This window comes from Acomys minous (genome assembly GCF_964271855.1).
Source record: "Acomys minous genome assembly, chromosome: 5".
Lineage (NCBI taxonomy): Eukaryota > Metazoa > Chordata > Mammalia > Rodentia > Muridae > Acomys > Acomys minous.
The window spans coordinates 20444665-20471866 of NC_140494.1; the positions used below are offsets into that span (position 1 = coordinate 20444665).

Here is a 27202-nt window from a genome sequence, read left to right on the forward strand (position 1 = left end):
CCCAGCACCGGGGGTGGAGATACACGTATCACAGAGCTCCCTGGACAGTCAGCCAGCTGAAACGCTGAGCTTTAGGTTTAGCAAGAGAATCTATCTTTAAAAAAGAAAAGAAGAAGGAGGAGGAGGAGAAGAAGAAGAAAAGAAAAAGGTAGAGGACAACAGAGGAGGATGCTCAATGTCCTCTTCTGGTCCCTGCATGCATATGCATGGGTTCATGTACCCCATATACATGTGCAGATACCACACAAAATACAACACACACACACACACACACACACACACACACACACACGTGGAGAAGAGGAAGGATATAAGGAAAGAAGTGGTTAGTTTTCATTTTTCCTCCACAGATAAAATAATTTTTAAAAAGTGCATTGGATTTGGTATCTAAGAAGTCATACACACCTTTGACATGATCCACCGCAACGGTGTGGCAAGAATCCATGACACAGGATATTGGGTGTGGGTGAAATTGTGAAATCATAGCTGGGTTTGGTGATACACGCCTATAATCCCAGCACTCTGGGAGCTAAGGCAGTTGGATCTCTGTGAGTTCGAGGCCAGGATGGTCTACAAAGTGAGTCCAGAACAGCCAAAGCTATACAGAGAAGTCCTGTCTTGGAAAAAAAAAGAAGAAGGAGGAGGAGGAGGAGGAGGAGGAGGAGGAGGAGGAAGAAGAAGAAGAAGAAGAAGAAGAAGAAGAAGAAGAAGAAGAAGAAGAAGAAGAAGAAGGAAGAAGAAGAAGAAAGAAAGAAAGAAACCATGTTGAAGGTGTAGAATAGGAGAACTGAATTCTATTTCCTAACAGAAAAATCAAATTGTATAAATTGTCTTTACTTTTTATTTTATTTATATACACATTTATTTATTTAGGGTTTTTTGTTTTGGTTTTGGTTTTTGAGACAGGGTTTCTCTGTTTAGTCTTAGCTGTCCTGAACTCACTCTGTAGACCAGGCTGGCCTCAAACTCACAGTGATCCACATGCCTCTGCCTCCCGAGTGCTGGGATTAAAGGCGTGTGCCACCATGCCTGGCGTATTTATTTATTATGTGCACCATGGTACATGTGTGGGAGTCAGAAGACAACTTTCAGAGGTCCCTTCTCCCCTTCCACCATGTGGGTTCCAAGGGTTGAACTCGTGACATCAAGTTTGGCTTACCCACCAAGCCATCTCACTGGTCCAAGTTGTACCAATTGGCAAAACTGTCACATCAACCGATGTCCTCTTTCCCTCTCCCCATGTACACATAGATGCATGGTTTCTGTTCTTCTGTGATTTCATTTCCCTAGGGGCATTGGACAAGTAAGTAAATGGGTTGGGTGCTGAATTATGCTAATGTCAACTCAGTTAACTACAGGTCCCAGAACACCTTTCCCTTTATGTTTCATGTCAGAATTGGTCAAAAAATTATATCCGCTGGAATTTGAAAGGTAGACACAAAGCAGCAGCAATTACCATTAGGGGACTACAGTCTGACAAGAAAGACACTCCGGGGTGCCTGAGGACCCCAGCTGATGAACGCTTTCTTTCACTCTGCATCCAGAGCCTCTCCCCAGCCATCAGGCCTACACCTAACAGGTACAGGTGTCACCAGGAGCCACAGAGCAGCACCACAGAGGCAAGAGCATCCCAAAGACCTTTCAGTGGTCTCACTGCAGGCTCTGAGTGGTGCCTAACATCAAGGACTTCTCTGCAGCACTCCACTCCAGAGCGTCACACAGACTAGATGGACAGTGCAGCTCCTTAGAAGCTCTCTGGTGGACCTTCACTTCTCTTCATGGTTCTTACATTTGTTCGACGTCTCCAGTTTCTCACTTTTCTAAAGCTGCTGAAGACTTGGCTCTCCTTACTGACCCACTGGTTCTGGTGGTGAAGCTCAATGAGAATAAAGTCTAAAATACGTGAGTTTGGTTTGGGGATTGGAGTGAAGCTGGAAAAGCAGCAAGGACCCATTAGTAAAAGGTGAAGAAAGAGGAGGAGGAGGGTGAGGAAAAGGAAGGAGGAAGAGGAAGAAGAAGAGGAGGAGGAGGAGGAGGAGGAGGAGGAAGAAGAAGAAGAAGAAGAAGAAGAAGAAGAAGAAGAAGAAGAAGAAGAAGAAGAAGAAGAAGAAGAAGAAACGTAATTCCAGCACTTGAAGGCAGAGACAGGTGGATCTCTGAGTTCCAGGCCAGTCTGGTGTACAGAGTGAGTTCCAAGGACAACCAGAGGGACATAGTGAGACCCCTTCTCAACCAAACAACAACAACCAAACTAAACAAGCAAAAGCACACACACACACACACACACACACACACACACACACACACACACACACATAAAACAAATCATTACCAAAGGCCTGAAAGTGAAAGTCTTGCTGAAAGTCAATCTGAAAATGATGATTTGCATTCGACAACTCAGAAATAGGTGGGGGAAATGTCACAGGCAGTAATGTGGAAATAGCAAACACACCTAATGAACTTTTGGACTGAGATGCAGTGCTTTCCAAGTAAAATACTGAAAGCAGGACGGGCATGGTGACAGAGGTTGGAAAAAGAACCCACAAAGGAGCTAAGGCAAGCTACAGTGTCCTACAACAGATCCTTTGAACTTATTTCTCCTAGTTAGCAGGTTCCTCTAAACTCTGCTTGTTAATTAGGGTTCCCTCTTCAGTCTTTCTCCTAGTCCTTTGTCACCTCACCCAGGACTAGATGAAGGACGCTTTCAGTGTGTGCCTTACTGGGCAGTGACCCTAGGGCCTTGTGAATACTAGGCAAGCACTAGCTTAAATTTTTTTATTTTTATTTTGATACAAACCTAAATTGCCTTGTTGGGTTTTGGTTTTGGATTTTCCGAGACAGGGTTTCTCTGTTACACGGAGCCCTGGCTGTCCTGGATTCTCTTAGTAGGACCAGGCTGGCCTCACAGAGATCTGCCTGCTTCTGAGAACCTCAGTTGAAAAACCACCTCCAAAAGACTGGCCTGTAGGCAAGCCTGAAAGACATTTTCTTTTCTTTATTCTTTTTCTTTCTATTTTTTGTTTGTTTGTTTTTGAGACAGGGACTCTCTGTGTAGCCCTGGCTGTCTTTGGAGACATTTTCCACATTACTGCCTGCGACATTTTCCCCATCTATTTCTGAGTTGTAGGATGCAAATCATCATTTTCAGATTAAGACTTTCACTTTCTGGCCTTTGCTAATGATTTGTTCTGTATATTTTCACTTATTTTGTTTGGTTGGTTTTGTTTTGTTGTTGTTGTTTGTCAAGACTGTTCTCTGACCTCTCTATGTCCACCGTGGTATGCCTTCATGTGTGAGCGAGCACATATGCATGCGTGCGTGTGATGTGGGCACTCACACACACACACACACAAAAATTTCTCTGTGTAGCCTTGGCTTTCCTGGACTCACTTTATAGACCAGGCTGGCCTCGAACTCACAGAGATCCACTTGCCTCTGCCTCTCTGAGTGCTGGGATTACAGGCATGTGCCACAGCGCCCAGCAACTGTATATAATTTTTATTTGTCAAATTACAAAAAGAATATAAGAAACAAAATCTGGGATTTGCTTATGATCGCACACTGACCTCTGACACACACACGTCTGCTGACACCAATGGCAGATGGTTCTCAGAGAGAAAAAGTGGCCTCAGAGGAAAAAAAAAACCAAATCAAGAGTTGGATCTTATGGGCCCTGCACCTTGCCTGGGCAGGGCAGTAGGGCTAGCTGGTCAGGGGGCCTGGGTAAGCCAGAGCACTGGCCCCGCCATTCATTTAGCATGAGGTGATGTGGGTGCAGGGGTGACACACCCTAGCCTCCATCACCTGTGACAATTGGGAGAACTGGCCTTGAAATCTGAGAGCTGGTGACCTCTCCCTGTCCCTCGCCCATTGTAGCATGTGGGAGAGTGGTCCCTGCACCTCCTGGGCAGCGCATTAGAACTGTCCTTGGTGGAGAGGGCACAGGTAAGCCAGCCCCAAGGGCGATAGCATGGGAGAGCAGGCCCTGCCATTCGTCTGGCTGGCGTGAAGTGGCATGGGTTCAGGGAAGATGCCCTCCCCCTTCCCACCTCTTGACACCTGTAATAGTCAGGAGAGCTAACCCTGGGGTCATGAGAACAGGAGAGCTAGCCCTGGCCCCTCACTGGCTGTAGCATTCTGGAGAACAGGCCCTGCACCTCAAAATACAGTGGCGCTGTCCCCAATGGGAAGGCATGAGTAAGCCAGCCCCAATAGTGCAGCACTTGGGAGAGCGGGCCGCAGGCCTTGACAGGGCAGCAGAGTGGGGCTGCCTCTGGACTTGTGGGTGAGGGTATGACCCTTTCTCATGCCTATGGCCGCACTGGGTGGCCTCGCCAAAACAGTGTGGGAGAACTAGCTCTGATGGTGAGAGTAAGGGAGAGCTGGCGAGCTACTCAGCTCAGCCACCACCCAGGCCCAGATCCAGGAGCTCTGAATTGGCCCACCTCTAAAATCTGTATCATCTGTGAATTGTTAAGATGCGTGAAGGGGCCAGTCCTGCTGATCCAGCGCTGTAGGATCTCCACGACACAGGGCAACAACAGGATGTCCGAGAGTAAGCCAGGTGAAGATCCAATATTGATGTCACAGAAGCCAGAGACCTCTCTAGAACCAGACCAACGACTCATTGCAATGAACATTTGCAAGTGAAGATGTGTGGTCAGAGGGATATACTGTGAGATACACACTGTGACATACTACATACAGCTCCCATGATGAGATGGTTTCTGTGCTTTGGGTTTTTGTTTGCTTTTGTTTTGTGTGTGTGTGTGTGTGTGTGTGTGTGTGTGTGTGTGTGTGTGTGTGTGTGCACACGCGCGTGTATGTGTGTGTTTTATTGGGGGGGGTTCCCAAGGGTGAAGGGCAGATATGAGGGGACAAGGAGATTAGCAGGACTGGGGTACAGGATGTGAAACTCACACACCACACACAAATCAATACAAGGCCAAGAGTGGTGGTGTAGGCCTGTAATCTCTTCAGTCCAGGACAGCCAAGGCTACACAGAGAAACTCTGTCTCAAAAACAAAACAAACAAACAAAGAAATAAACAAAATAAGTTAGGTTCTAATACCCTTCGGCAAAGACTCTGGAAATGTTTAAATCCAGGACCTAGCAAACTCTCAGTTAAATAAAAGGACTTGTAGGAATCTAAAGGACTGAACCCTACGTAACTGTGAGTAAATCTAAAAAATGAGTCAGGCTCAAAAAGAATCATGAGTGTGGGGCTGGAGCGATGGCTCAGCTGTAAGAACATTTGCTGTTCTCCCAGAAGACCAGAATTCAACTCCCCGCACCTATGTCAGCTCACAAGCTCCTGTATCCTGGTGTCCAGCCCCAGAGGATCCGACACCACTTCTGGCCTTCACGGGCACCCATACACATGTCAAACCTTCTCACAGATATATGCATATAAGTACCTTTGCTTCCATCTTAAAAAAAAAAAAAAAGAAAGAAAGAAAAGGAAATTATGAGTGTGCCATAAGCATTCTTCGCTGGTGAAATGAGCCAACTCAAGATGAATTTAAATTGTGTAAACGCAGGTTTATTGGGAGCAGTTCTCGGTGGAATTCCCAGTCCCAAGGAACAGGGTCGTGGAAGTTGCCATGCAGGGGGAAACAGAAAAACAGAAGAGAGAGAAAGTGCATGCACAGAGAGAGAGGAAAAGAGACACACAGAGGGAGAGAGAGAGAGAGAGAGAGAGAGGGAGGAGAGAGAGAGAGAGAGAGAGAGAGAGAGAGAGAGAGAGAGAGAGAGAGAGAGAGGGAGGGAGGGAAGGAGGGAGGGAGAGGGAGAGGGAGAGGGAGAGGGAGAGGGAGAGGGAGAGAAAGCAGAGAGCCTGGAAACCAAAATGTCTGGGTTATATAGTCAAGATCCCCCGGGAGAGGGGAAGCTGCCCCTCCCCCCAAAGGATGAAAAGTTCAGGGTAGGGAGCAGCTATGTTAGCCACATCCCACACTCCCATACAGGTAGGGACTGAGGGATACTGGGAGAACCAGATCCACTTTGGTTAAAAAGGCACCTCAGCCACTTGCCCCAGGCCTGAGGCCCAGCAGTGTGACGTCTGTCTAGTGCCCTTCCGCCCATTTTGTAGCAGCTGATGATAAAAAAAAGATTGAGATTGTTCACATAGACCTCTAGGCCCCCTTTAGATTCCCCTGTGGAAGGCAAGCTGAAGAATATGCTCAGCTACAACCACACGCTGTGTTTAAAGAAGAGGAGGATGACAAAGAGCTAAGAGCCTCAGAGAGTAATGGAATAAGGAGTCACTCCCCAAAAGCTCTTACCAGCCACCGTGCAGAAATAAACACCCAGCAAGGGCAAGTCTGCTAATAGGCGCCAAGTTGGCTTTTCAGAGCTGCTATGAGCCAGTGTGTACTTGGCTTCTATTCCTCCGCATTTTTATTTTGGTTTGGTTTGGGTTTGGGCCTTTTTTATAAAGGGGGGAGCTTGCTTATGTGTGTGTGTGTGTGTGTGTGTGTGTGTGTGTGTGTGTGTGTGTGTGTGTGTGTAAGAGGCAGACAGACAGAGAGACAGAGAAAGGAGAGAGGGAGAGAGAGAGAGACAATAGCCCAGGGTGGTGCCATCTTTGTTTTTCATCTCTGGAGCGCTGAAGTGTGGGTATGAGCCACCACACCCAGCTTCTACCTTTTCTTGTTTTTCCTCTGCTTTTTTTGGCCCTCCCGCATCTTTTCTTCTCTTCTCTCTATGAGAAAGCAGCATTCTCTGTGTTGGGTGGGTAACAGCAGACAGCACGCATCTTTCAGTACACAGGTTCCTTTAAATTTAGAGCAAATAAACTGAGGGGTTTAGAGGGGGTCTTTTCTCAGACCTGCAGCCTACTTCCATTCTTGGGAGTACTTTTCCGTTTGTTTGTTTGTTTGTTTGTGGATAAGGTATCCTCTCTATGTAGCCTTAGCTGTGCTGAAATTCTCTATGTAGACCAGGCTGGCCTGGAGCTCACAGACATCTGCCTGCCTGTCTGCCTCCTGGGTTCTAGGATTAAAGGCGTGTGTCCCCACTGTCAAGCAATGAACCCTCTCTGTTCTAGTGACCCTGATGTAGCCTTTTGCCCTAGACCACAAAGGCTTGGGATCTAATGCCTTCTGAACTCCCATCTGAGGCATGGCACTCTTAAACATATTTTCCCTTACACGCTGGGCTTTCTCACTTTCTCTGACCTCCATGGCTAACTTAGTAGTCATGACTTTTTTTTTCCATCCATCTCCCCTCTTTAGAGCTGCCAGGATTTTCAGCTTGCCTGTACTGCTGGGGTTTTTTTGTTTTCTTTGTTTGTTTTTGTTTTTGTTTCCTCTCAAACTCTGTTTTGTTTTGTTTTGTTTTTGAAACAGGGTTTCTCTGTGTAGCTTTGGCTGTCCTGGAACTCACTCTGTAGACCCAGGTGACCTTGAACTCACAGAGAGCCACCTGCCTCTGATTCCCATGTGCTGGGACTAAAGGTGTGCACCACTACCTCCCAGCCTTTTCTCTCAAACGCTAATAAAATTGTTCTCAAGCTAGAAATTATAAGAGAACCAGAGGATTGGAGCGATGGCTCCACAGTTAAAAGCACTTGCTCCTCTTGCAGAAGAAACTGGGTTTAGTTTCCAGCACCCACATGGCAGCTCACAGCCATCTGTCACTCCAGTTCCAGGGGATCTGACACCTTCTTCTGACTTCCTCAGACTTACATATGCATGTGATACACACACATACACATAAAATAAAATATATTTTTAAAAAACTAGAAGAGCCATCCCCAGGGTCCAGTAAGGTGGCACCTCTGGTAAGGTGTGTACTGTGAATGCCTTTGAGGAGAACTCAACCCCTGGAACCCATATCAAGTTGGAAGGAGAGAACAGTCTTGGCAAAGTTGACCTCTGATCTACATGCATGTACCCTGGTGAATGAATATCCAATAAATACATTTTTTTAAATGAAGGGGAACCAAACTGGGTCTGTAAGATGGCTCAGTTAATGAAATCCATTCCTGCCAAGCATGACTACCTGAGGCCAATTCCCCAGACCCACACAGTGGAAAGAAAGAAGTGACTCCAGAAATTTGTCCTCTGACTTCTACATACATACCATGGTGTACATATGGGTATACATAAGTAATAATAGCAACAATCATAATAATAATCCTGAAAATGATCATTTTTATGTAAATATAATTTTTCCATTACAGAAAGAGCAAACTAGACTAATATGAAGTTAGCTAATGCTATAATTTTTTCCTTTTTTCTCCATCCACAGCAGGGTTTCTCTGTGTAGCCTTGGCTGTCCTAGACCCACTTTGTATACAGGGCTGGCCTTGAACTAACAGTGATCTGCCTGCCTCTGCCTCCTGAGCAGTGGGATCAAAGGCATGCACCACTATGCCTGGCTCGATTGCTTTTTGTTTTGTTGCTGTTCTGTTTTTTGAGGGGACCTCTAATAACAAACACAAGGTGACTGCACTAGCAGAGAGACTAAGCTTGAAATCCTGCTCCTTCTGCTCCTATGTCCTCCTGAATGCTGGGATAATAAGCAATTGTGTAATCTACCCCCCCCCACACACACACACACAAACCCTTTTTTTTTTCTGAGACAGAATTTCTATGAAAGCAACAGGGACTGATAAACTGAGAATACTGCTCAGTGCTCGAGCACTTTCCCGGCATGCCCTAGGGGGAAGTCTCAAGCAAACGGTAGCAGTCCTAGTTTTCTAAAACAGGAGGAGAAGCAATACGCAAATGAAGCTATTTGAAAATTACAAGATTATTACAGAGACAGACAGACAGACAGACAGACAGACAGACAGACAGACAGAGAGGCAGAGAGAGAGATGACCCTGGTGTTTTAGACAGTCATCAAAAAGGACTGCAAGCTCAAGGCCAGCCTGGGTTGCATACACAGTGAGTCCAAGGCCAGCCTAGGCAATTAACCGAGCCTCTGCAACAAAGTAAGCAAGGGGCTAGGGCTATAGCTCAGCAATAAGTAAGTTGCCTAGCATACATAAGAACCTAGCTTCACCGGCCATGGTGGTGCATGCCTTTTAGTCCCAGCACTTGGGAGGCAGAGGCAGCTGGATCTCTGTGAGTTCAAGGCCAGCCTGGTCTACAGAGTGAGTCCAGGACAGCTGGGGATACACAGAGAAACCCTGTCTCAAAAACCTAAAAAAAAAAAAAAAAAAAAAAAAAAAGAACCTAGCTTCAAAGTCCAGTGCAAGGACCTACAAAATCTGCATGCAAGTAGTACAACACACACACACACACACACACACACACACACACACCTTTCATTTCCTAATTCTTTTTAATGTAGCTTCTCTCTTTCCTTCTCTAGTTAGCCATTGCAGTCTCTGTTCAATACCGTAGTCCGACAGTTACCTAACTTTCCTACTTACATTGGCCAATTACCACCGAAGTCCTCTGAGATGCGGTGTCAAAGTCAATGCTCCTGCAAGTGCTGGTAGCATTTTCCCCACTCCCTCTTGGGAAGAACAAGACTCCTACAGAACAAAGCAACCTGTTTTCAATAGATCTAGGGGGGAAATGAGAAGAGATGGACCCTGATGGGCAACTTCTGGTACACTCTATAGAGCTACTTTTAAAGAGTAGGCCTTAACTTTAATTTTTTTTCTCCCCTATTTTTATTTTATATGCATGAGTGTTTTGTCTGCATGTGTGTCTGTGTACCACTTGTATGGCCGATAGTCTCTGCTGGGCATTGCCTTTTTAAAAAAGCTGTTGTCACTATTGTTACTGAATGATTTTTCTTTCTGGAGCCATTATCTATTTCGTATAAACAGCAACAATAGAAAAAGAAAGACTTGGAACCAGAGAAATGGCCTTCCCGAGAACCTGAATCCAATTCTTAGCACCCACACGGTGGCTCACGGTCATCTGCAACTCCTGTGCCAGGGAATCCAAAACCCTCCTCTGGCCTGCAGGCTCACTGCACACACACGGTGCACAGATATACACTACACTCAGACACACACACACACACACAAATAAAAATAAAAATAAAAATAGAAAATAGAAAAAAAAACTTCCATGTATTCTGAGGAATGTGTCTCAGTTATCACAGCTTAGTCAGCAAAAGAAATGCCAACTTCAAAAAAAAAAAGAAATGCCAACTTCTTCCTTTACCTACTTTTAACCGTTTATCACAAAATAGGCTCAATTTGAGTTCTGAATTACAAACTTGTTGAAGGTGGCGTTAATTTTTCCACTTACTGAAAACACTGGTATCTGCTAGTGTAGAGAAAAGAAGGTAACAATCTAATCTAGAAGCCAGGGATATGGGGGCTGGAGAGACTGCTCAGCAGTTAAGGGCACTGGCTGCTCTTCCAGAGGTCCTGAGTTCAGTTGCCAGCAACCACATGGTGGCTCACAAACACACACACACACACACACACACACACACACACACACACACACACACACTAAAATCTAGAAGAAGAAGAAGAAGAAGAAGAAGAAGAAGAAGAAGAAGAAGAAGAAGAAGAAGGAGTAGGAGTAGGAGAAGGAGAAGAAGAAGAAGAAGAAGAAGAAGAAGAAGAAGAAGAAGAAGAAGAAGAAGAAGAAGAAGAAGAACAGCAGCAGCAGCAGCAGCAACAACAACAACAACAACCCAGGATGTAGCTCAATTGGCAGAGCACTTACCTGATACACATAATGCCCTGGATCTGATACTGGGCACACACATACACCAAGTAAGCTCTTTAAATACTTCTAAATTTAAATTCTATCTATTGCCAAATAATACCTATGAGATATTCTTACAACAAGATTTATGGGGGCTGGAGAGATGGCTCAGGGGTTAAGAGCACTGTTTTGCTCTTCCAGAGGTCCTAAGTTCAATTCCCAGCACCTGCATGGCAGTTCAGAACTGTCTGTAACTCCAGTTCCAGAGGATCTGACATGCTCGCACAGACATACATGCAAGCAAAACACCAATTCAAATAAAATAATTTTTTTCTGTATAGCCTTGGCTGTCCTGGACTCGCATTGTAGACCAGGCTGGCCTTGAACTCACAGGGATCCACCTGCCTCTGTCTCCCAAGTGCTGGGCTTAAAGGCGTGTACCACCACTGCCCAACAATAATTTTTTTAAAAAAAGATTTATTTGTTTTATTCAGTTTTGTCTGTCTGTATGTATACCACCTGCGTGCTTGGTACTTAAGGAGGTCAAAAAAATGGCATGGGATCTCCTGGAACTGGGGTTATAAATGTCTGTGAGCTGCCGTGTGGGTGCTGGAAATTGAATCTGGGTCTTCTACAAAACAAAATGTGATCTTAACTACTGAGTTACCTGTCCAGCCAACCTATGAGATTTTTATGATTTGTTTTTGATACTGTTAACTTAGTAGTATTTGTTCATAGGGAAATAAGGAAAATGCATAAATGGAGAAACTGACTTAAAAATAATAAGTGAAAATAAACTTGAGTGATAAATTAAAGAGAATTTTAAATTATGCTACTTTTCTACTGAGTCAAATAAAATTTCTCATGAATAATTTTGAAATTCTCATTATATTTACTTTTGTACTAGGGATATGCCACAGATCTTTTCTTGTTGTTTGTTTTTGTTTTTCGAGACAGGGTCTCTCTGTGTTAGCCTTGGCTGTCCTGGACTCACTTTGTAGACCAGGCTGACCTCGAACTCACAGCAATCCAGCTGCCTCTGCCTCCCGATTTCTGGGATTAAAGGCGTGCGCCACCACGCCCGGCTACGCCACAGATCTTAATCAGTATGTTTTATTTATGAAAAATACGCTCAGTTCATAAATCTACAGGTAAAGTGTGAGCATTTTCTCCTTCTGTGTATCCTAGGCTGGCCTCAGATTCACCTCGAGCTTGAACTTCTGATCTTCCTGCCCCTACCTCTGTGAGGTGACACACACACACCGCCGTGCTCTTGTACAGTGCTGGGACACACCCCAGAGTCCCTGTGTGCCAGGCAAGTGCTCTACCCACTGAGCCACATCTCTATCCTCTAAGTCATGAGCTTTCAGATGACTTTTTTTTCATTCCTCTTAACATATTGAGCACACTTATTCACCTAAGATAAAACTGATTTTTTTTTCCTCTTCCTCTTTCTTGCAGCTATTGTTTTGGTTTTTTGTTTATCTAGTCAGACATTAACTTTTAAGCTTTTGGATAGGGTATATCTTTCTGATATACTACTTCTCCCAGGGGTTTCCTAAGAGGACTATAAATCTGCAAGGAGAAGGACATAAAAATATGGGTAAGTGGGAAAGAAAAAAAAATGCTAAGGGAAGAGTCCCTGTGAAAGACAGCATACACAACAGAGTATGTCATATTTTAAGTTTTCCCAAATATCCTGTGTCCTGTATGTGGTCACTCCTTATGGCTTTGCCCACCCAGATGACCTTAATTAAACCCGGTCCGGATTTATGAAGACTATAAAATTAGGGAACTTTAATTTAAAAACAACCCAGCCACCCTGGATGGTTTCCCAGAGCACACCCAGCATTACTTAAGACTTTATTGGTGCAGCTAGTTGGAGAGACCGTAGCCACAGCGCCAACCAGGTCTCTAAGAGTTCTGTGACTGACGCCTAATGGAACCAATTTTCACTCCGGCAGAACAAATTCAAGTTCAATACTAACTTGAATTCGTTGCCTTCGGATACCAGGAATCAGATCTTTGGAGAGGAAATTGTATCAACGCCTCCACCTATTAAGTGATATTCCATTTATTTCATCTAAATAACTAGCAGGAACAATTGAGGAGAGTCAAATCTAAAACAGAAAACAAATCTTTTTTAATCATGGAATTTGCTCTATACTCTCTCTCTCTCTCTCTCTCTTTTTTTATTTTTTATTTTTTTAAGCTTTCTTTCCCTCGTTTCCTTCACAGCCTCCATTTTCTACAAACTTCCCCACCTCAACTGTGGACTGCTGATCTTTCCTAAACAAGAACAAATGCACCAGTGCCTTCCCTCACCTACACTAACAACCATATTACAGTCACAGGCCATTGACTGTCACTCACATTTTTATTACCCTGACTTTGATGAACATTGATACACTTGCATGTCTCCCTCTGCACCGGAAAGAAAAGTAATAATTTAGATAGAATTCTAAAAGTTAGCATGTTTTGTCAATAGCTTTATTGTTTCCCCCCGTTCATTCATCACAGCTTGCCTGCCATTGAAATCCTTCCTCCCTGACGTTATTAAAGTCAGTCATTATTAAAGTCATTTCAAAAAGAGATACATGGGCCACTTCTAAGATATTGTCAAGCTGGAATCACATTTTCAGTACTTTATAGTGTATTGTATTTTTCAAGCGTCTGAGGCAAATATAATATTCTTGCATATTTCCTGTGATAGAATCTCGTGTAGACAATGATGAGATAGGGAAAGTGACGCTTATCACATGATTTTGGCATCATCCCTTCTGGTACTAAGGTGCCCTGAGAAAGCTAGCTTCAGTTTTCCTATTATGGAATGAATTAAAGTGCATGAGCTGCGGTTCTTATGTGTCTCATACTTGTGAGAAAGAAAGGGGGAAAAATATCACTGGAGAGAAAACACTTAGTAGTCATATCTGTATTGATCCAATTTCACTTAAACATCACTTGGAGATATAATTTTTATAAATAATCACACATTGTTTTAAAAGACCACTTAAGAGATTCTTGAGTTGTGACCATCACCACCACCCCCTAAGCAAAAATTAAATTTAATTAAAATTTCATAAAAGGCCCAAAACACAAAACTACAACACAGGTCCTAATTTTCCAAATCCCCCCCCCCTTTTTTTTTCCTGTAAGCATTACTTAAGTAATTTAAACCAGATAGTTTTAAGTTGGTGGTGGTATATAGCAAAGTGAACAAGTCTGTCTTTATGGGATGCACACACTGGTTAGTCATTTCCAATTACCATGATGTGATTTTTACCGAAGTCTGACTACAAATGGGAAGCCATCCCTCCACACGTTTGGAAGGACTGTGGCATACCTCTCAGTATCTTTTGATATTCTCATACAAAAACATGGCTTTGAACAGTTCAATAATATTATTTCCCTTTTGGTTACAAAGACATAAATTCAGAGCTAAGAAGGTCATTTTATTTGTTAATAGATGATCTTTAATAAAGTGTGCACATTTTTCAGTGAAAACTGAAACACAGGCCTAGACTGACAAATCTACGAGTCTGTCTATGAATTTGTACTGGCTGTGTGTGCTCCCACGTGAGAAAGCAAGCACACCAGTGTGTGTGTGTAGGGGGTGGTTACAAATGCTTAAGTTATCTCATTTAAATTTATTATCTCTTGTCACAGAAATAGACCCCATACCAAAAAGTACCATGTACATTTTCTGCTAGTGAAATTTTGATCCAAATTTTGCTTTATATAAAAGTTAGTTGAGCTTTTCATAGGGGCTGAGAAAGAACCTTCTCAAGATTTCATTGAATCTAGCAAACGCGTTCAAAATGAATGCATGAGTACAAACATTTTACAAGACTCCTAACATTTTGGATTTTTGGTTCTAGGTTTCAAAGAACAAAAAGAAGTAAAAAGCCTCCTCCATCCATCTTCCCCCACCCCCATCTCTCTCTCTCTCTCTCTCTCTCTCTCTCTCTCTCTCTCTCTCTCTCTCTCTCTCTCTCACACACACACACACACACACACACACACACACAGAATTTTGCCAAGTAATTTATCTTAGTTTTACTTTTTAAATAAAGGTCATTCTCCAGCTTTCTTTTGTCTTCCTCCCCTTTCTATCGCCACGAGCACATATTTGGGTTGTGGGAAAGAGTTCCTAAATAGGACCCCTCCCACAAGAAGAACTTGGGAAGAAAGGAATCCCCCTTCCTGGGACTTGCTCACTTGACCCTCAGTGTTTCCCCCACGCGACCCCTCGTTGCTCCCCTCCTTTCTCTGGCTGTTCGTCCAGGGACCTGAGCAGGTCCGCACGCACACGGTAAACTAAGTTTTGCACCTAGCAACTTTGGTGGGTTTTCCCATGGAAAGCTATGAGACTGCGTCTCTGAGTGTTTCTTCTGGTTCACTTGTGTGTAAATACTCAGAGCCCCTGCCAAACCAATCCCCTACCCTTCCGGTAGACCCAAGGACGGAACAGGCTCTTTCTCAAGCAATGGCAAGACCCAAATGTTGCTCACTACCCTCCGGGCACAGAGGGAAAAAAAAAAACAACTGGATAGGGCTTTGCCAGAAGCACGTGGCCTCCGGTGACTCACGCGGGTAAGAAGCCAAAGAAGACCCCGGCAGTCAGGAATGCAGCCTTGGGGCTGGCTCCCCGCCGCGCTCCCTACATGCCCAGGTCTCCCCTGCAATCTAAAACGCTGAGCAATCTCCCTCTTCACCAGAAAGTCAGCTTTTTGTTGAAAAGTGGGGGTAGGGAGGGGGGAAACACACGGTAAAGAAAAGAGGAAAGGAAGTGCGCTCGCGTGTTAATTTTTCCCCACTCCATGTGCTTCCAAATTAAAAAGTGGCCTCTTAGGCGACAGGCCTGCGGTTTTCACAGTGTAAAACGGATTAGTGGGCAAGCTCCTACCCTTCTCGACTTTCGCTTGCGGTTTGCAACCCCCGGGGCGGGTCTGACCCCGCGGCACCTGCCCTGGCGAGCTTCGCCCGCAGCTGCCTAGCGCGTGGACTCGGCTTCTTCGGCGCCAGCACCCACCCCGGGGACTGTCGGCCTCCCACCCCGCGGGGCGGAGCCCAGGCCCAGTGCCCAGGGGGAGGAGAGTTCCCACGGTGTGGACGATCCGTACACCCAAAGCCAGCAGCGGGCCTTCTAGCTCTTGCACGCTGACGTCGGTGCTGTCCTCGCAGCTCCCGAGTCCTGGATGTGTGGTGTCCAGTGACCATCTGTAGCTGCCGGAGCCGACAGAAAGGGCCTAGAAGGAATTGACTGAGACCACGTGGAACCCTACTTGCTTGTTCATAGGTTTAACACGAAGAATCTGAAGTTCACGGAGGACACTTCCAACCAGTCGGTGCAAAGGGGGAAGGGGGGTAGGGCTGGGGCGAGGGAAGTAAAGAATAACTCCGAGCAGAGTTCGCTGAAGCTGAAGCGACATAGGTGCGCAAGACGTGGTTTCTGCCCGGGCTGGACATGCGGTTCAGTCCTCTAGCACGTGCACCTGTCCAGGAGTTGGCTGCGAGTGAGAAGATCCCGGGATTGGCCAATCTCATCCCATGCTCACGGCAACCCTTTGCTTTACGTTTAATAAACACAAATAAAACTTTGCTTTCCAGTTGCAGAACCGCCCTTCTGGTCTTACAGCCCTGGCATGTGATTTAGGCATCCTCTTTTACACTACAGGGAACTATCTGTGTTACTGGTCGAGATCCCATAGTAGGGCATCCAGAGAAGAGGTCCTGCTCGTGGTGGCGCCAAGGGTCCAGAGCATCAGAGAGAGACTGTGTTTCTGGCTCATCAGGCCGGCTTCGCTTGAGGGGACTTGCGCAAGAGGGTGGGGCGGGGACTACTCGCTCCCATTCACAACTGCTAGCGTGGTGGAGAATCAGAAGGGGTTCCACCTTAAGAGTCGGGGAAGCGCCCGGCTGCGGTGACGCCAGACACCTGCAGGGAGCGCTGCTGCCTCGCGGTTCCTCCCGCACCACGACACAGCGGGCTCCGCAGCTCCCTGGCCTTCTTCCCCAGAGGGGGTGGAGACGCTAGGGGAGGAAGGGCGCGAGTGCGGCTGTTAGGTAAGGAGGAACCCCAGCCCTTCTGGATTGAGAAGCAGCCTCTATGAGGCGCTTGCAGCATGGAGCTTTCCATCATTCCGCCCAGAGAGGAAATGCAAGCAGGCGCCCTCCCCTGCCCCCACCCACCGCCTGCCTTCCTGCGTCCTTCCACCTCCGTTCTCCGACCCCGACTGTGCTTCTCAGACCCTTTGTTCTCCATGCTGGGAGCGACTGGGTGGGTTCCCCCCCGCCCCGGGGAGGAGGTGCCCTGGCTGCACGCAGAGGGAAGGGATGGTGGCCTGCTTTCCGACCTACAGCCCTCGCCCTAGTGTCCCCTGCGCCCATCGTTGCTAGACTTGGGCAGCTCCGGACTGGCTTTCCCGCCTCTCTTTCCACATCGTCCCCTCCCGGGTCTACAGGAAGAGTAAGGGTAAAGACTGACGCCGGGGGGCCTGGAGAAACCAAGTCTACTTCTCGGCGTTGAGACGCCCCTGGGACCCTGGTGGGCCTGAACCCACAGTGCCCGCCGCAAGTCGCAGAGAACATCCTCGGAGCTCGGGAGCACGGTCCGGGCAGAGACGCGCGGCGTGGCCTCTGGTCATGAGGACTCAAGATTCCCCAGTGGGGAGAATAGAACAGTGTATTTCGCGCCCAGGAGAGTCTGATTGCACACGCTGGTTCTCTCCACCTCCTCCCCCCACAACCCTCAACGGCGCCACCCGCGTCGCCCCTCTGCCGCGCGTGACCCCAAGGGCTTGGGCGATTGTGTGTTCCTGAGTACAGTTACAATTGTGTTCGGCTTAATTTCTTACTCGGATGAAGGAGTCGCGTAGTAAAGCGGGGTGGGGGGGGGCAGAATGTGGGGGAGGGGAGCTGGAGCGGGAAACTGCTGGGGATGGGAGGGCAACTGCACAGTGAAGAGCTACTACGGGTCCAGGGTCCGAGGTGACCAGGCAGCATCCAGGCCTAGGATCTGGGCCCAGCAGCCGTAGCGTGGCCCAAGCCCTCCACTCCAGCTTCGGCCTTGTGTACGAACTCTCCTCAGAGTGCCAACCACCACACTCCCTGCACTCAGGCACGTTTGTGCTCCGCCTGGTCGGGGCGTGGGGGGCGGGGAGTGCTCCGTATCAGCAGGGTGTCACCAAGTAGGTGCTGCTGCCGGAGTAGCGGCGCGGCCTGTGGCTGTCAGCTCCAGGCTTCTTGGAGCCTCCTCCCGCCTCTTGGCTTGACCTGGGTCCTCACTGGCTAGTCTAAAGGCGCGCTAGCAGTTCTCTCCACAGCGGGTTCCGGGGGACACACCCCGTCCCCACCCCCGAGAGCTGGCGGCCAGCTCGGTATGCCAGGCGGCCAGACGGGCGCCCTGCCAAATTCCGCGTTCTTCTCTAGGAGACGCGGAATTGCGTCCCAGGCTCGGGAAAGCCGGTAGTTCGGGCTTGGGACTCGCTTGTAAAGTACCCCCCCTCCGCCCCCCAAGGCGCCAGGGACGCCTCTGCAGGTTGAATTCCTGCTCCGTATCACTTCAATTTTAATTAATCTTTTAAAACACCGCTGTCACGTCGCTTGCAGAAAATTAATCAAACTTGAATCCTTGTTGCATAGCAAGAATTTCGATCCAAGTCTTTTAAAAAGGACTTGACTTTGCAAAGTCACGTCTTTTACAGCTCCCCCATTCCCCCTTTAGCAAGGGAAATACTGCAAAAGTCAGGACATGTTTGCTTCTTTCTGTCTTTAAAATGAAACTCTGCTGATTTCTGATCTTTATTTTCCTGTCTTTGAACAAAAAAAAAAGTTAAACGATAAATTGCCTACCTCTCTTAATTCAAAATATAATTAGTTTGAATGATCTTTGTTTAAGAGCCCAGATAAACTAAGATAATCTTAATTTTAATGTGACACGACCCCTATTTTTCCTTGTGAATAATGAGAATAAAGAAGTCATTAATTAATACCAAGGTATCGCCATAGAAGATGATATCTGGTGGAGCTGAGACACTGAAACATCGCTTGTATTAGTAATTGATACTGTATAATTGAACATGAAGATAGTCGTCTGTTTTTAACCTCAAAGCTCAGAGTTTATTTGGTGATTACTGAGCTTCTAATAATTAATTTTAGTCCCTTCTTGATGCAAAACGAATTCTTACGATTCCCAGTTCCCACGCAATAGAGGCTTCTCATTAAAACCCACCCCTCAAAATGACTGTGAAGCTATCTCATGTAGCAGCCCTTTCTGTTCCATTATTTGTAATAAATTTGCTTTATTTTCATATCCTATTACGTTTTCCTGTGCTGTAATTTACCGGCTAAAACACAGGAATCTAACTCTTCTCCTATTGCTTTGTCCCTCCTACTGCAGTTGATCAGTTCAGCTGAACAATACAAGGTTCCTAAGACTTTCCGTTTCTTAAGTTTCTAAGATGTGAAGATGAATTCCGCCGAAGAATCAAACTTTTTGTACAGAGTGGTTGCCACACAGCAGACTCTTCTGATCAAACCCACAGCCTGCATTAGCTCACACTTTTCTGTTATTAAAAGAGACTGCAAAACACTTCCCCCTTTCCAACATGAACTGAGAAACAGCTAGTGCAATTTCCTGGGCTAAATTTAGTGTTAACACAACTTCTGGCACTAATATAAAAATCCTCTCCAAAGTATTAAGGGCTTCCAAATAACAATGGCTATTTAGACTCTAGCTGTAAAATATCTGGTTATTTCTCACCATGAATTTGCCAGTGGCCCTGCTTTTTAACCAGTGGAATGGCTATGATATTTTCCTCATACATACAGAGTTTCAAAGCTTTCCCATACCTTACCCCAAACACGTGTCACCGCAACTAAGTATGAAGTATTTTATACGACATAAATATCCTGAGTACCTGCCCTGCCTTATCCTCCTGCTTCCTCGCCAGCACTAGTCCTGAAATTGTTGAAAAGTGCTTCTGTTTCTCACTTTAATTTCCTTTTACTCCAACTAAAACTTAGACCAGTATATGCTGGGGGTAATTCCCTTCTCTTGGACCTTATATTTTCCCACTCTAATTTAGGCTGAAATGGGATTAAAACAGGATCTGGAGTTCTAATCTCGGTTGGTGTTTTGGTGTATTCACCGTAATGAGTGCTATCCCCCTGCGGTCATGAAGCTCCCAAATGTCAATCAAGCAAACTGATTCAGAAACGCCATTGTTCAGCTCCCACGTCACTCGCCTTCCTCTCGTTTTATTGAACAATACGGGAGTTCTCTGATCAGTCATTCGGAATATGAGGCATTATCTGGGGAAAATTCACAAAGTGTCTCGATCTTTCTTTGGGAGATACTGTTAAGGGGCTTCCGCATGGCAGAGGGTGCTTGCCTATATTTCTCTCTTTGGACCTCACTGTGGATGGGGGGCCGGGGGGGGGGAAGCAATGAATACCTCCTGAAAGAAAATCATACCGTAAATCCGTCAAAAATTAATTCGTCCAGTCGAATGTTACATTTCTATTTTCGTGTTGTACGCGTACTGATGTGTCATCCTAGAAAGAATCACGGGGTCGGGGTCCAGCTGACATGCCTCCACATCCAACCCCTTCGGTTTCACCCATCTAATAATACTAATGTGTTTACACTAGTTAACTAAGAATTTATTTGGGAGAAAGGAAGAGCTCAGTTTCCCTAGGAAGCTCTCTCCCCTGCCCACTCAGGCGTCAGGGCGCCTCTGCCACTCGCTTTTCCCAGTCACAACCCTGGGTCATTCAGGCTTGCGTCCCCGCCCCGCGACAATTCCCAAAGCCGAAGGCATCGAGAGTGTTACCAGCTCCAAACAGCCCAAATTAATAATCAACTTAATTCATGGAGGATTCAAGCCTTTATCCTCAGTTCCCTGAAGGCACCTGGTATGGAGCCCGGCTCCTACGAGGACTTCCTTGCAGGGAGGCAAGCGTGAAGGGGCACATGCCAGGGGAAAAGCGATCGATGGCGACTTTCACCTACGGGGTTATGGACAAGGAAGCAGGAATCAACCCCTCTAGCTGTGAGTTCTCATATCGGAATCCGTGTAAACGCGACAGCCTCACAGGCTCAGGCTGCTGTTGCAGCACCCTTCGCCGCACGCACGCGGCCCGCGCATCCTCCGCGCACACTTAGAGCCGTGGTGACAAGGGAAGGCCCAGAGGTGGGGACTTGATCGATCACTTTAAAGTAAAAGGTTCAAAAAGATCCCAGGTTCCCGTTCGGAGGACAGAGGAAAAGCTTCCCGTGGCCTGCTAGTCCCTGTTACCAGGGGCTTCCGAGCAACGGCGCCAGGCGAGCAGATCTCGGAGGCCAGTGGCGGGACCCGGGAGCCCAGGCTGCAGCGGGCTCCGCAGGACGAGCTTTATACAGCTGGCCGAAGGCCGCTGGGTTCCTCCGGGAGGATCCCGCTCCCCAGACACAGCAGCGCAAGCTGCACGCCGGGCCCGCGCCGCATGCGCTTTTCCCTTTCTCAGCAAGCGGGAAAGGCCTGTTCTCCTACGGAGCTGAAAGCCGGCGGCCTGGAGGCACCAGGAGCTAGGAAGAGGAAACCCGAGCTCCCTGCGACCAGCTCTGTGAGAAGGGGCGGGGGGGAAGAGCCCAGCAAGCTGCCCCGGAGGCGAGCTGTGCGAATTCCAGAGGAAAAAACCCCTCTGGAAGAAGCCAAAGGCTCCTGCCCCTCCCCCGTCTCTAGGCCTTCCTTGCCTTCGTCTCTGCCCCGCCCTGCTCTGCTCTCACCTGCGACCTGGCTGAGGCAGGGCCTAGCCCCTCACCCCACCCCCACCGCGTCCTTCAGTTCCATCCCTTCCTTGACCTTTCTGAGGTCTGGGCCAGGGTAGCCAGGGTGCTGCAGAGGAAATGAAATTGTTCTGGAGATTACAGTGGGGCTTTCTGGCTAGAATCCCTACCCACCCACCCCCTTTCCCCCTGCTTCCACGTTAAGTACCAACTTGTATCTCCCTTCCCACGAATAGGCAAATGTTCTCGCTTATTTGCAGTCCTGCAAAGTCCGACACACAGATCAGTGAACCTGAAGTGGCCTGTGCAGACGCACATTTGTGGAGGTTTGTCAAGAACTCTCCGGCAACGATTATAGTGACAGGTGAATCCAGCAGCCCCTGGGGGAACCCGACCTAAGCCCAAGACTCCTCAGACACTCCAAGCAACAGGTACCTATACCAAGCAGACCTTTGGGAGTACATTCTAGACCTCTGGAATCAGCTGCTGTACCTCAGTGACTAGGGAGGAAAGCCGCCGCCATCACCTCCACCACCAGCACCACCAGCACCACCACCACCTCCACCTCCACCACCATCACCACCACCACCACCACCACCACCACCACCGAGTGTCTCCCTCTAGGAGATCCCTTCCCTCCAGATTATTCCAGAGTCACATAAAACCAAAAATCTCTGTACTTTCCTACCTGTCCAGGCACAGTCAGGCCTGGCTTCAGCTTCAGCAGGCCCTGGCCTTGTCCTTATTGTTCTCACGTGATTCAGGATAGAGAGGAAGAGGGTAAAAGGAGGGAAGAAAGGGACCAGGGTACAAAATAAAAGATGGCCAAAGGGGATCCACAACAGGGCACGAGCACATCCTAACCCCAATCCCCCCCCCCCCAAATCAGTCTTCCCCCACATTCAAGAAGAGATAACTGGTCTCAGTAGCTACCATCTCAAGGTCACTTCCTTGAGTGACATTTCACACCTGAACGTGGTTGAACACAACCTGAAGAGAGGAAGGAGCCATGTAGCTTAAGAGAGATAAACAGCTTTATGGGGCGTAATAGCCTCCCTGTAGTCACTCGCGCCTCACAGAAAGCCTGGGAGATTCAAGCTGCAGGAACCTAAGTGCTCTGTTGCACAACCAATCTCAGCCTTAACCCACCATGTTCAGCCCGAATTAGATTTCGAGAAAAGGGGAAGCTTAGGGTTCCTTCTCCTGCCTGGTTCATTCCAGGATGAGGAGGAGATGCTCACACAGAGATGCAGCTGGTCCTTAGGGTCGTTTTGCAAGTGAGAACTACTCATTGCTGTGATGAATAGAAGACCAGACCACTGGTGATGAAGAGGAAAGGATTTTTAAAAAATGTGTGTGTGTGTGGGTAGGGGGTTGGGGTTGGAGAGGTTTGCTTCTGCCCAATTCAGAAATTCAGCTTGACTCAGACCTTCTATGAAGTACTTAGCCACCAGGGTGAAATAGAAGTCTGTGTCTGGCTTATCAAGAAGTGTGTGTGTGTGTGTGTGTGTGTGTGTGTGTGTGTGTGTGTGTCATTTCTAATGTCAGTTATCACATAAAGAAATGTGTAAAGAGTGAGCATCCTTACGAGGAAAGCGAAGCCAGAGCAGCATCCCTAGTATAACATCAGTCTGAGGAACTCGTCCTCATTAAAGGAATCCTTTGTATGGGGCTGCTTTTCTTTCCTGGAGTCACAGCCCAGGCACACTGAAGGAGGAGGCAGCTGCAGTAGCTGCGGCTGCTACCTGCAGGCATCCAGCAATGTGTCCCTAGCAGCAGACTTGGTGTCCCCAGTGTGTAAGGCCCAGGCTTTGCCCATTAATCTGTGACTGAAAACAATCCCCTTGCTCCAAGCAGCCTCCACAATGACGACCCCAAGTCCCTAAACAGATTCCTGGACTTGGAGAGAGAGAGAGAGAGAGAGAACAGTTCATGGCACGAGTGTCCAAGTGCAAGAATTCACTCAATTCTGAAATTACTGATAAAATCACGTGTGTGGGAGCAGGTATCTGTGCTTCTGTGTCTGACGATCTCAGACTTTTGTTTCCAGAGTGACACTTGGAAAATATTTTTTTTTTCTGCTACATAACACGGAATGCTGCTTTCACGTCTCACTATGGTGATTCAACCTTCTGTAAACCATATTGTGCATATATTTTTGGGGGCATGGGGGGGGGCTGGATTTTAATGAAAGAGAAACTGTACAAGTCCTTGCTTTGTCCCAGAGCTGAAACAAAGACAACTCACAGGAAAAGCCCAGCTCTCCAAAATGTCCTCTTTTCTGATTTGGGAGGAAAAGCTCCTACGCTCAGCAGCCCATGATTGTGGCTGCTCTTTAATCCTCCTTGGTACACAGTTCATCTTTCTACTATGCAGAAGTGCCATTGAGATATGACTAACCTTTAGGGTTATAGCCCAAACTGGGAGTCCGGGGCTTACACTTGGATTGTCTGGGCCTCTTCTAACCTGAACAAAAAGGATTTGAAGAAAATCACATTTTTTCCCCTCGCAACAAAGCATCCCTAATCACTTCAGCTTGTTGGTGAATTTTTATTCCCGTGTCCACTTGGGGTATTGAAATCGATCGCTGCAATATTTAATATATTACACTCCTAGGGTCATTGCTCTCCTAAGACCAAATTCTCTCCCTCTTGCCCTCAACTCAGCCTGGCTCCTACCCTCCCAGTCCCATCTGTCCAAGGCCCTCTGTTTATCTGTCCACATAAGGCCTCTAATTCCCAGCCCACCCAGGGAACTTCACCATGTTTATTCTGTTTTCTTCTACTATGGACAATTCTGAAAGCTCTAGGCAGCAGTGCACTTAAAAGGGAAAATGAGGAGCTCAGTAGATTGGAGAAAATTAACCTGCCACAAACAACCTCATTAAAGAACTGCCTACCAAGAGTTAAGAATTAATAGCAAAATGGATGGGAAAAAAACCCTTGAGTGAAGAGACCTTAAGCCCCCTTTCCTGAAAGGTGCATAATTTACAGACCAAACCTAACATTGGGTTTTATTTCCCGTTCCTAGTGACCTGTCCCATAACCTTGTAATCCACTGTGGGGGTGTTTTTCTCTTTGGTGCCTTTATTCTTTTTTTTTTTTTTTTTTTTATAAAACCATTGGCTTGCAGGTCCAAATCCTTTCTAGTATGTATATGTATATATGATATATATTTGGTGAAAAAATGCACTTAAATTGTTTGGAGCCTTTTAATTTAGAAAGGCACTTTAAGAGACTCCTGGGTTCCCTTTGGGAATTGCTAGATGATTTCAAGAGTGCCCTTAAAAGAATTGTGTTTGGATAGGAGAGGGGGTGGGCGAGTCATGCAGAAAGAAGCATAAAAAAAAAACAGAGCAAGGACATGGTGTATTTAGTGTTCTGATGGGGCTGTGGCTTGTTTTGTATATGAAGTTCAAATGTAAGTAAAGCCCATGTCTATGGGCTGTAAGTTGCTCTTCTAATGTTTTATCGGGCAGTGTATTCTATATTGGCATTTTTTTTATGCATAATCTCATTTTGTGCAGAGCTGCCTACTAGATCCTGGAGCAAGCAAATGAGAGTGCCGTATGGATATCACACTCAATTTCATTGGGTTCAATGGGACTTTGCACGTTGCGATTTCCATTGTAATGGCTTATCTTTGGCTGGAATTTTACACATTGATATGCTGTTTCTTTGGCCAGGATCCTGAATGAAGAATCCATGTCAATGGATCAGCCAGCCATAATGATTCCATTCACGTTATAGCAGGTAACTGGAATCAATGGTCCTAACAGTATTTATATAAAGGTTCCTGCTTTTCTTTTCCTTAACAATGAGGTTTTTGTTTGTTTGTTTGTTTTGCACACACACACACACACACACACACACACACACACACACACCCTCCCTGGAAGATCACATTTAAGATCAGTCTTGAAGTGTACACTACACTAAAGCATCAGTCTAGATCAGGAAGAAATGGAAGTTCACAGTTCATCTGGAAATCTTTCTGTGTGTCAGATCCCAGTCAGGTCAGACCAACAAGAGATTAATGCAAATGACAAGATTTTAGAAACCCTGGCAACCCACCTGCAAAAATCAGTGATATTTCCTCCCCATGTAAATTCCACAAAATGAGTTATGTTTCCCTTGTATTTGTAATCTCATATTACAACTGCAAACACAGGTTGAAATGTTTAAGACAATATGAAATGGTGATAGTTTAAGAGAAGTGGACCTTTCATAGAGAATTTTTGTCAAGAAGATGGTAAGAGTATATGACTAATTTCCTATTTTACTTTTTAAAATTCACAGTCTATTAAAAAGGTAAAAGGATTTTTTTTGTTTGTTTTTTGTTTTTTTTTTCCTTTTTTTGTTTTGTTTTGTTTTTTGGGGGGGGTTGTTTTTGTTTTTGTTTTTGTTTTTTGTTTCCTCTGGCTGTCCTGGACTTGCTTTGTAGACCAAGCTGGGCTCAAATTCACATCAATCCACCTGCCTCTGCCTCCTGAGTGCTGGGTTTAAAGGTGTGTGCCACCATGCCAGGCTAAAATGTAAAAGGATTTTAAAAAATTATTTTCTCAAAAGTATGTAAACAGCAGAACCACAGAACCATTCATGTTAACCAAACTGTGTCACTTAAACAAAAAGTGTACTAGGCTTCTTTTTTTTTTTTTGGTTTTGTTTTGTTTTTTTCGAGACAGGGTCTCTCTGTGTTAGCCTTGGCTGTCCTGGACTCACTTTGTAGACCAGGCTGGCCTTGAACTCACAGCGATCCGCCTGCCTCTGCCTCCCGAGTGCTGGGATTAAAGGTGTGCGCCACCACGCCTGGCTACTAGGCCTCTTTTAAAAACCAGATAAGAGGATCCAATGTGGTGTCACCTTACGCCTGTAATCCCAGCACTCAGGGGGCAGAGGCAGGTGGATCTCTGTGAGTTCGAGGCTAGCCTGGTCTACAAAGCAAGCCCAGCACAGCCAGGGCTTGTTACACAGCAAACCCCTGTCTCGGGGCTGGGTAGAGGTGATCAGATAAGAAACACTGGATCCGTAAAGATGTACACGCTTAATTCCCAATCGCGTACTTTAAGTTCATTTAAGAAGTCTTTATTATTAACAGAAAAAAATAAAATTGGCTTTCTGAAGGCCAATTTCCCACATGATATATAACACTTGAAACAAAATTAAAAGCACCTCTGTATATTTGCATCTGGCTATGTGCCACTTGGTGTTGGACCCATAGCCATGTGTTTATGGGATGGAGCTCTTTGGGTTTGGTATACATGCTGTTCTGTGATACTCAAACCAGAGGATCTCAGCATTTGCAGGCCAAGAAGGTGGGATGCTCTGGCTGCTCCTTGCCCTAGGGAGAAAGTTCAGCAGTGGCCTCAGCTTCCCACAGTGCCTCTCTTAGCTCTGGTGTAAGGCTAGCTCTTCCTTTCTCTACACCCTAGGGAAAAGGCTTAATAAATATTGGCATGCCCCCATAAGTCTTCACCTGAGTGGAGGGTTAGGTAGGGAAAGGGGTGAGGGTAGCTAAGAGGGTGGGAAAAGAGAAAAGGGAGGAAGACAGGAAAATGGTAAATAAGCCTGTCCATCGCAATTTCTACTGTAACATGCAGTTTTTAATTTGAATAGGTGTGGTAAAGAAAAAAATCTGAAAGCTTCACCATCCCCTGAATCGCATATTTGGACCCAGTGCAGAGGAAGAAAACTATTCTTTGACATTTGCCCTTCTGACAATCAGGGTATTCATTTGCAGGGAGGAGAAAAAGAGGGAGACTTGGGGGTGATGAATGTAAAATGTGCTTTTATTCCTGGCA

General features: G+C 46.3%; 1 long non-coding RNA gene across 1 annotated transcript; it reads left to right on the forward strand.

Annotated features, from left to right (window-relative positions):
* The first annotated feature begins 16373 nt into the window (after positions 1-16373).
* Positions 16374-17468, forward strand: LOC311597623. Its single transcript, XR_014779285.1, has 2 exons — positions 16374-16697; positions 17096-17468. It is a non-coding gene; the product is annotated as an uncharacterized lncRNA (long non-coding RNA).
* The last annotated feature ends 9734 nt before the right edge of the window (positions 17469-27202 follow it).